Genomic DNA, 9,230 nt, shown 5'->3' on the forward strand with positions numbered 1-9,230 from the left:
AAGAAGGTTACTCAAGAAGAAAAATTGAGTTAATTTTATAATGAGAACCCTTATTAATGACACTCTGGGAATCCTTGTTTTTCTGTTGATTTGAATTCTGACTGTGTATGCTATAAATTACAGGATTTTCCTGTCAGTGTCATATTGCAGTTACCTGTAATCCGCAGATTCAGACCCTGTTCCTGCATACAGCTTTTCATCTTCTTCTCTTTTACGGAAATAGTTTTCCAGAAGTCAATCAGATCTCCCAGACTGACAGCCTTAAGTCTGCTGAACAGCAACTTCAGCTTGCCAAGTTGAAGTGAAAACTGAAATTTGGGTTATTGCTGTGACCTGTTGATTTGGTGACATGCAAGGCAGGCTTCTCTCTTGCTCAGACCTTTGTGATACATCAGCAGGCAGCATTGCCTGTCGCAATTATGAACTGATCAGCTGAGCCTCTCTGAATGTATCAGAGCTTGAAAAAAACTCATATCTTTTTACAGTTTGCCTGTTGATGTTTTGAGTCCTTACTGCTCAGGTTTTAAAGGACTAGGGGACCTACCTCTACCTTGAGATAAGTGTGCGGTCCAAGGACTAGGGGAGGCAAAAACTTTGAGGGTTGGGAATATGCCAGCCAGCGATCAGCCCTGGCTTCATGAGCCACCCCTGCAGCTTGTGGAGCTGATGCGAGAGCCTGCCCTCTGGACTACAAATGGTTCATGCAATTGCTTTGCTTGGCTGGTGCAGAGACCTGTTTTTTTGCAAGCATCCTGGCTCAGGCCCCATATCTTGCTCAGCCAGAGGCCATCGAAAAGACCCCATGGAAGGGCTTGCATCTTGGTTTGCTAAGCTTATTTCAGGGACTGGGCTTATGTGCTCTCCCTGAGTCAGTGCACAGAGCTTGCCAACAGGCAGTCAAGTCTCAGAGATAACCCACTGAATTCAGCAAGCTGTTGGTTGGATCTAATTCAGCTCCATCAAGATGCAAGAGACCAACTCTGAGTGAAGGAATATGCCATTTGCGTGTGGCCATTTTTCTAAGCAGAAGTTTGTAGGAGGTAATATGAAACAGCTGGGTTTTATTTGCTGTAACAGAGTGTTGCTGCTCTGTGAAGGAGAGGAAGTCTGTAGGGTCTGTAGCTCTATCACCAGCCTTTTTCAGGGAGCTGATATCACAGGCTATCCAGCATGTGACTTTCCCCTGAGGCTGTTCCAGGCCATACTAAGCTGCTTCCTTTGGGCTGCCATCACAAAATGAGAATAACACTGGCAGTCAGGATGACTGAAAACCACCCATTGTTGGTTAAGAAAGTGAAAACCCTTGTGTTCCCAACTGTAAATCCCCCAGCTGTCTTTGCTAAGCAACATCAGAGAAATACTTAGTCCATCTGTTTCATTCCGGGTAATCTGAATACGTACTTCTTTATCCTAGCAGCCATTAAAATACATTGTAATTGTAGTATTGCATGCTCAGCAACAGCTTCTGTCTAGAACAAGGTTTTAAGATGCTGCTGCAGGAGAAACCTGATGCAACTGCATCTGAGTTTGAATCGCTGCTGAAGCAGAGGCATTGACAACAAATATCTTCCCCCACCGAGGTGGAACAGCAGCCTGCTTTATGGACAACTTTGGCAAAAGGGCTGAAATGTGAAGTCATCAAGAAAATCAGCTTTGGCAAAAAAGATCTCATTTGCTTTGTTTCAGGTCTCAGAATAACAGTGTCCTCAAAACACATAATGGAGGTAGATTACCAGTTTCAGCTAATAAAGGTCTTAAAATGATGACCCTATACATGTTCTCCCCATCCTCCCTGATGCTGCCGTCATGTGTTGAAAAGCAAGGCAATCAGTCTGTCTCTTGGTTCACCATATGGAAAGCAATATAAAGGCAAAAGAAATGGGTTGACCCTTAAGGGTCTAGCAGACAGCCTCTGCCTGAGTTCTCCCCCTCTGGTCCCCGGGAAGGTATCGGTCTCACTCTTCCTTCCCCTGTCTCCAGGGTCAGACCTATGGTAGGGACTGATCACCCAGATGCCCAAGTCCTGCTGGCTACTTCTGTCACAGATGGGAATACATGCTATGAGATCCACCTTTTCATTTCTCTACCACATTCCATTTCTCTATTTCCTCTTAATCTTGTGTTTCACTCCTTGTGTGTCTCCCATTCCACAAACCTCTCCTCCACCCTGGATTAGAGCTCCTGCCAGGCCCTTCAGACTTTCAGCTACAGGTATCTGTGTCTCTTTCTCCTCTGTTCCTTTACCCTGTTTTCTCCTCTGTTTCTTTCCCATCTAAACTGTCCTTCTTTCATTCTCCATAGTGTCATACTCCCATTCTCCACTCTCACCCAAACAGAATCCTGGGTTGTGAATCTGCTTTGATTGATTTGTCATGACACTTTTCACTCAGGCAGGTTTCCACATTTAATGAATGTCTCTCTTCCCTTTAGATACCTTTTCCCTTCTCTCCCTCCACAGGGAGTCTGTGTTAGCAATTGTGTTCACTGCAGATTCATGGCCAGATGAGAGTCTGCAGAACCGGGAAGTCATAAAAGCAGTAATCGGTAACCAAACATTTGCCGTGTTCTTATTTAGATTCAAACAGTCAGTTAAAGGGTGTCAGGACTGGTTGGGTTAGATCAGGTCCTGCAGTGGGATGGACTGAACAGCAGGACAAGGGCTGGTCCAGCTCTGTCTCATACACTTCTGCTCTCATGGTTGCACCCTGCATGCACCTGTACACAGGCACACACACAGGTGTAGACAGAGGAATGCCTCTGTAAATGCTGCAGAGTTGTTGGTTGAGATAATTTAATATTAAATCAAGTTTTTGGTACTAGTAACCAGGTCTTTTTCCTTTCTTTTTGAAGGGATTTTTTTTTCTTGGCAGACTTCTTTATATAAAGCTTTTCTGTCATCTTCAGTGCTCATATATTGCATTTTAGATGTCAGTGAAATGAGCTGGGATCTAATACAGGAAAATGTACAGTTTCATATGAATCACAGTTTTGATTTGTAGCTCTGACAATAGACAAGAGAACATATGCTCATATGCTTCTGTTAGCTCAGGTCTGGGGAGAAAATAGCATAATGAAGAGAGAACACTGGTGATTCACCCTTCCTCTGAGCTAATTCTCCATTGCCTCTGTAGGCTGTGGAGGACAACAGAGCTCTCGTGAGTGCTGTGTGTAACAGGTGTCTGGGAACGTGCAATCACTGCTGATCTGGTGGCACTACTTGTATAAGGATCCATGTCGGCCTCAAAGATCCAGCCAAATTTGTTGTTTTATTCCCTAATGTCCTTGCCAGTTCCACCTGGCAATGTTACAGGTTATTTCCTTATTAGTGGTGGGGAGTTGCCAGAGGTACCTACGAGCTGGCACATGTTCATGCCCTCCAGCAGGAAAACAGAGTGAAGGGGAGACCTCTTGAAGGAAACAAAAGTTGTGGAAGTTAGTCGTTGCAGAACTGCTGCTATTTTTAAAACATTGACTGGTGATAAAGGAAGGAGAAAGGCTGTGGGTAGGGCCGGTGAAGCTGGCCTCTCTTGCTGAGCAGCATCATTTGCCAATGCTGTGATTGCATAGTGCAGTACATGGGGCTCAGAGCTGCATCCTGGCCATTTTCACCCATCGGACATAAATAGTAATTTTGCTACATAAGAAAAAATCCATCTACTTGTTCAGCCCATGTTCCTGCTCTACAGCATAGCAGTAGCAGGTAAGCTGTGGATCTGCAGCTTGTCCAAGGTAGGCAGAGGGGCAGGCAGGAGGTCCTGGGCAGTGAGAAGCACAGTGCTGGCTGCTGTGCCGGGCAGAGGCAGCCCTGGCACAGAGGTAGCCCCGGCACACGGTGCTCATTGCAAAGTGGAGGAGAAAAATTCAGGGGCACAGCTTGCTGTTCCCAGTTTCTGGTGTACGACTCAACTTGCTAAAGAGGTCCTCCAATCAACCAGCAAAAAAGATTTGGAGGCTGTTTAGTGAATTTGCTCCTACACAGTTTTGCTAGGAAGGGGCGGGAGGGAAGGTGTGTTGTGTTTCTTTCCATCCTGTCTCTTTCCTCTTGCCCTCTTATCTGTCTGTGTAATGCAACAGATGCTTTCTACAGGATAAGGAGTAGGGTAACAAGGTAATTTCCTGGCCACTCTGTTTATTTCCTGATTCCCCACCACAACTGCTACTGGTAACAGCTGCTGTGGGCACAGCTCTCTGGGCTGAACAGAATTTGAGCTGGTCTATTGCTGTGACAGAGGGAGTATCTGTCTCTGGGAAACAAAAGAGTTGCTGGTTTTTTTTCTCCCTCTCCATACATCTGCAGGACCACATACGCCCCATTCCACTTCACGGGCTGCTAAAGTCATGAATTGCAACCGCTTTCCTCTCATCTTCTTAACAGGTATCTATGAATTTACCCTCCTTAAATTGTAGCTTTGAGGGGAGCCAGGATGATGTGGGTTTTCATCACTTTCACTGAGGCAGCGTAGAGGCTGCTGTAGCATAGCCTGCAGCACTTAGTAACCAAGGAACTTGTAAGAAGACAAACAGAACAATTTCTGAAGACCATCTCATATCAGCTGCAACAGTACAAAGTCTTACTAATTGGTTATGCAAACCTATGGATAGTATTAAGGAACTTGATAATTTACTGCACCCTCCCAAGCATCCCACCTGGGTGACACATTAGCCCACCATTGTTCCTCCTTGTTAAAGTAAACTTGTCCAAGCCTCTAAATTACTGCGCTGAACAAGGGGTTTTGCAGTAGCAGCTTGGGAGTAGAGGCTTGGTGGGAACATCAGTGTGCTTCAGGATGCAGAAGGCAAGGTGAATAAAGACGTAGTCAGCAGATCCCGTGTGTATTTGGTTTGATTTCCCCTTTGCCCAGTGCACACCCTCCTCCTGCCCATCGGAAAAAGAAAAGAGAAAGGGTATCATCAAGGGACTGAGCATAAAGAAAACACTACAGACAAAACCTCTGGAGATCTCATGTGAGACACCACAAGAACACAGGTGCTCCTGGTCCTGCTGGGCTGTAGTCTGGGGGGAACATTCCCTCATACGAATCTTGCAGTGAAATCCAGGGAAAGCAAAATGGAGATGCATGGCTAAGGGGGCTGCTCTGCAATCAAAAGCCTCTCTTTTGTCTTACGAGCTTCTGGGTTCACTAACAATAACTATACCTTTGCCTTCCTGTCAGTTCTGGAAATTAGTCATACCCTCTTCTTAATTTAGACAAAGACTTCTCCACCCTGTCCAGGCTACTTTTATCAACTGCAATGGTTAACACATATTTGGGAAAATCCTGCAGCCAGCATATGTTTGTCTTCTCCTCACACTTCTGAAAATTATTGTGCTGGAGGAATGAAGCCTCCCCTTCTTTTGCCCCCTCCAGCTGGAAAATCACCTCTAATCTTACTGTCTTTTTTCCTGCTGTGTGTCCTGCCAATTAAAACTGGATCTTGTTATGAACTGCAGATAGTGTGGCTAAGCATTTGGTCAGTTGTTTTTTTTTTCTAGTTCAGCTTTCATTCTACCCATGAACCTGGGTTTGGCTTGTAATTTGCACCCCATTATCAGCTCATCCCTCTTATCATTTCAACCTCAGTTCCTGCTTGCAGTCAGCTTTCCTACTGCTCGGTCTGGCATCTGCCATGCCATTCTGTTCCTGCTGTTTTTGCATGCGATGGGTGAACGTGCTCACTTCCCACTGCACTGGAGACATTTTAGCCCTGCTGGGTACATGGAGAGGCTTGCGTTCATTCCCGTGTACCACATTTTGAGGAAATACATACCACCTGGCTGAGCTAAAGCCTTGTTTGCTTATTTTGGCTTCCAAGATGTGTATTCTTACATTGCCATTTGACTGCTCCATGGAAAAATACCATCAACTCATAGTAGATATGACCACCTCCAACAGTGTCCTTCTCTATCTCTCCAGCTCCCTACAGTAGTGGCTGGGTAGCTCGAGTGGGATTGGGTGGTTTCTGCCCACACGTCCACATCTGGCTGTTAAGAACCACTCACTAGAAAAGGTGCGTAACTCTATTTATATGTGGCCTCTGCAGAGCCTTGTATACACAGACATCTTTATCAGGGCTTGATACTAGGCTCTCCCCTTTATGGTCAATTCTTATCTTACTCTTCTTCTTCCTGTTAAGGCAGTTCTTGGACAAAACCACAAGTTGCTCCCTTGGGTATTCTTCAATTCAGCAGTGGCCAGGAGATACTCTTGCCTACAATCTTCTAGGGCCTTGCTGAAAAGTCCCTTGATGTGCTGGATGTCAGATATACCTTCTCTTTCCTTCTGCAGAAGACAAAGCTTTTTAGGAAGTTTCCAAGGCTCCTCCCTACTCCCCTGAGACATGCAGTAGAGGTAGCGATCTGTCTGCACATCTTTCCAATTAGACTGCAAGTGCTACTGGGATCTTTGATACTGCAAAGCAGACCTGATTGCTATGGGGAGAGTGCCGTTCTCAGGGGCTCTGTTGGCCTTCATGGCATTGCTGCTGTCTCTCTCCTTGACAGGTGGAGGGTCCCCACCTGGAGTTTTGTCCATATTTCTCTCAAGCTCTGTTTCACTGTGGAAACACGCAGATGCTACATAGCTGATAAAACAGTAAGAGACTGTTTTCTCTTTACTGACTTCCTTCTTACAGCTCCTGGTGTGTGTGCACTGCTTGCAGATATCCTGGTTGTCAAAGAATGTAAGAACGACCATTTTCTGCAGAAAGCAGGTTGTTGTGTAGCACTTGGAGGTTCTCCGAGATCTTTTTCATATACACATTCACAAACTTCCCTCTTTTCCCTACATTTTCAAGTGCTCCTGGAGGGAAAGAGGCTGAGAACTGAGATGAGTGTACTTTGGAGTATGCTGTGCCATTTTTATACTAATATATATACATGGAACTGATGCAATGACATTAAATCATTGAAGCCATCACGAGGGCTAAAATTGTTTCCAGAAAATGTGACAGTCCATGCACCTACATCTTCAGTGACTGGAAAATGCCCTTTCTCTTACATTAAGGTCATGAGTAACAAGCCTGCCTCTGCTTGGCTGAGCTTTCCAGGGGCAAAGGCTTTGTGTGGGTGGTGTCCTCTCCTCCTGCATTTCCTGCAGGCTGAATCCTCATTTCACTCCTAGTGAAGACAAGCAGTTGTCATGATCAATATGAAGCATGTGAGAGTCACTTATATTAGAATTTGTTGTGTGTTGTTATGTATTTGAGATATGGAAGACCGCATGCACCTAAGAACCAGAATTTTATTATCTCTGTGTTTTAAACTGTACCAGGTACACCTTATATGCACCCAAGCACACATTGGCCTAAGCTTTTTGTCTGGTCTAGTTAATAATCGTAGAGAATCTTCCTCATTTGTCCTCTTTGTCTTTAACTCAATTGTTGTCCTAGCAGCAGCTGTATCCTCATTTATTACTCAGACATGTGTAGTGTCAGGGAGAGGTGCTCGCTGTTTCTAGTACAGATGTATGAACTATGGATCATCTGAAGGTGACTGTACTGCCTCCAGGACACAGCTCTTCCCTTCACAGTAGCTGCACAGTGTTCTCAGTTTTGGGACGAAGCTGCTTTCCACCACCCATATGGACCATGAACTTATGGTGCCATCCCAGATAATGTAAGCTTTACACAGCTGTTTTAAGTCTACCTTATCTCAGAGAATTATACTTCATTTTAATATGGTTTCTTCCCCACAGACAGTGTGGGCTGGATCTGTCCCTGAACTAGAAAGTATGACTTCATTTTTTTCAGAGACAGTGATAGAGATTTGCCTTTTTTCTTGATGTTTCTTTATCAAGTCTTTCAAATTTTGGCTGGAGAAATATGTGGTGAGATACCACAGCTGGAATGTGGGATGCCAGAGTCAACTATCTTCAGACACCGCATCTGCTCAGACCAAAGCACACAGCACTTGGCTGAACTTTGTCTGTTCAGCTCCATGGAAACTGTTTCAGTTTCCATGTTTCAGCTGAGGGCCAGTGAAGTATCTCTTGGTACACTAGCATCACACTGACCATGAGACGAGACCACTCGTACATCCTGCACTGGGAGCAGGTCCCTTTGGGCCACAGATGAGGCAGTTACAGTGGTAATGTGTTTGTGGCACTCATGGATCCCATTACTGGGAATTTTGGAAAAAGACCTTTGAGCCAAGGAACCTGAGCTCTTAGATGGAAACAGACTGTTGGAAGAGATCTAAACAGGCCCTATGGGCTGCTAAAATAGGCTCCAAAGCTCTTGGTCCTGCCCTGTTAGCAGTGTGCTCTCCTACAAAAGAAAAAACAGGACACAGGAAGCACCAACACAAGGTGGGAGTACCAAGACCTCAATCCAATGTTCTAATAATACTTAGCACTGTACATCACTGTACTGTTACTTACAAACATTAACTAATACATCCTCACAACACCCCTGCGAGGTAGGGAGGTATTATCCCCAGTGTACAGATGGGGAAACTGAGGCACAGAGAGGCTAAGTGACTTGCCCAAGATCACACAAGATGTTGGCAGAGTCAAGATAAAAATGGAATGTCCCTTGTTCCCCACCCCATGCTGCCCCCCACTAGACAATGTTGTCTGTCGGGACACGGGGAACCCAAGAGGTCCCTTTGAAAAGCAATGCCTGGACTTGTTGCCTATTAATAATTTTTATTTGCCTTTAATGAATTATTTCACAGTTTTTCCCTCACACTGTACACCACGCTTTCACAGTCTGTTCAGCGCTCTGTGATAGCCCACAGCCTTCTCCTCCAGCACTGGGCAGCTCTGCAGGGGGGGTTCATAGGGTGCTCTGTGCTTTCAGTAAGAGGATGTTCAGAAACAGTTTTCACTGGCATTAGACTGGGAGCATGAGAGCTCTCACTGGAGATTGATAACACACACTGGAGAAGCAGGCCGAGGGAACTGATGGTAAAAAGGCATTTGCTACCCCCTATGAAATGACCAACAGCTCTCTTGGTTTCTTAACTCTTTCCAAGCTCCACTAATCACTCAGAGCAGAACTGTTTGTCTCCAACTTGCCAGGTCAGGAAGTCGTTGTTCTGGGGGTTGCTTCCCTAAAGGTGACAAGACAGTCAGCTCAGGACCAGAAAGGTCCCCCGGCATTGCCTACTCCAGGTGTGTGACACTGCCTTGGAACAAGGCTGGCTGTAGTTGTTGTGCTCTCCTGCCACAGGGAAGGGGGGTTACCATGGTTGGCAAGCAGCCATATCCAGCGTCTAAGTCTCTTTTTTA

The 9,230-nt window shown here is 45.5% G+C and overlaps 1 protein-coding gene across 1 annotated transcript in view; it reads left to right on the forward strand.

Annotated features, from left to right (window-relative positions):
- The window catches only part of MAP3K9 (mitogen-activated protein kinase kinase kinase 9), a 101,363-nt gene that overhangs the window by 85,307 nt on the left and 6,826 nt on the right, over window positions 1-9,230 (forward strand). The window lies entirely within an intron of this gene.

This window comes from Cuculus canorus, chromosome 5 (genome assembly GCF_017976375.1).
Source record: "Cuculus canorus isolate bCucCan1 chromosome 5, bCucCan1.pri, whole genome shotgun sequence".
NCBI classification, from domain to species: domain Eukaryota; kingdom Metazoa; phylum Chordata; class Aves; order Cuculiformes; family Cuculidae; genus Cuculus; species Cuculus canorus.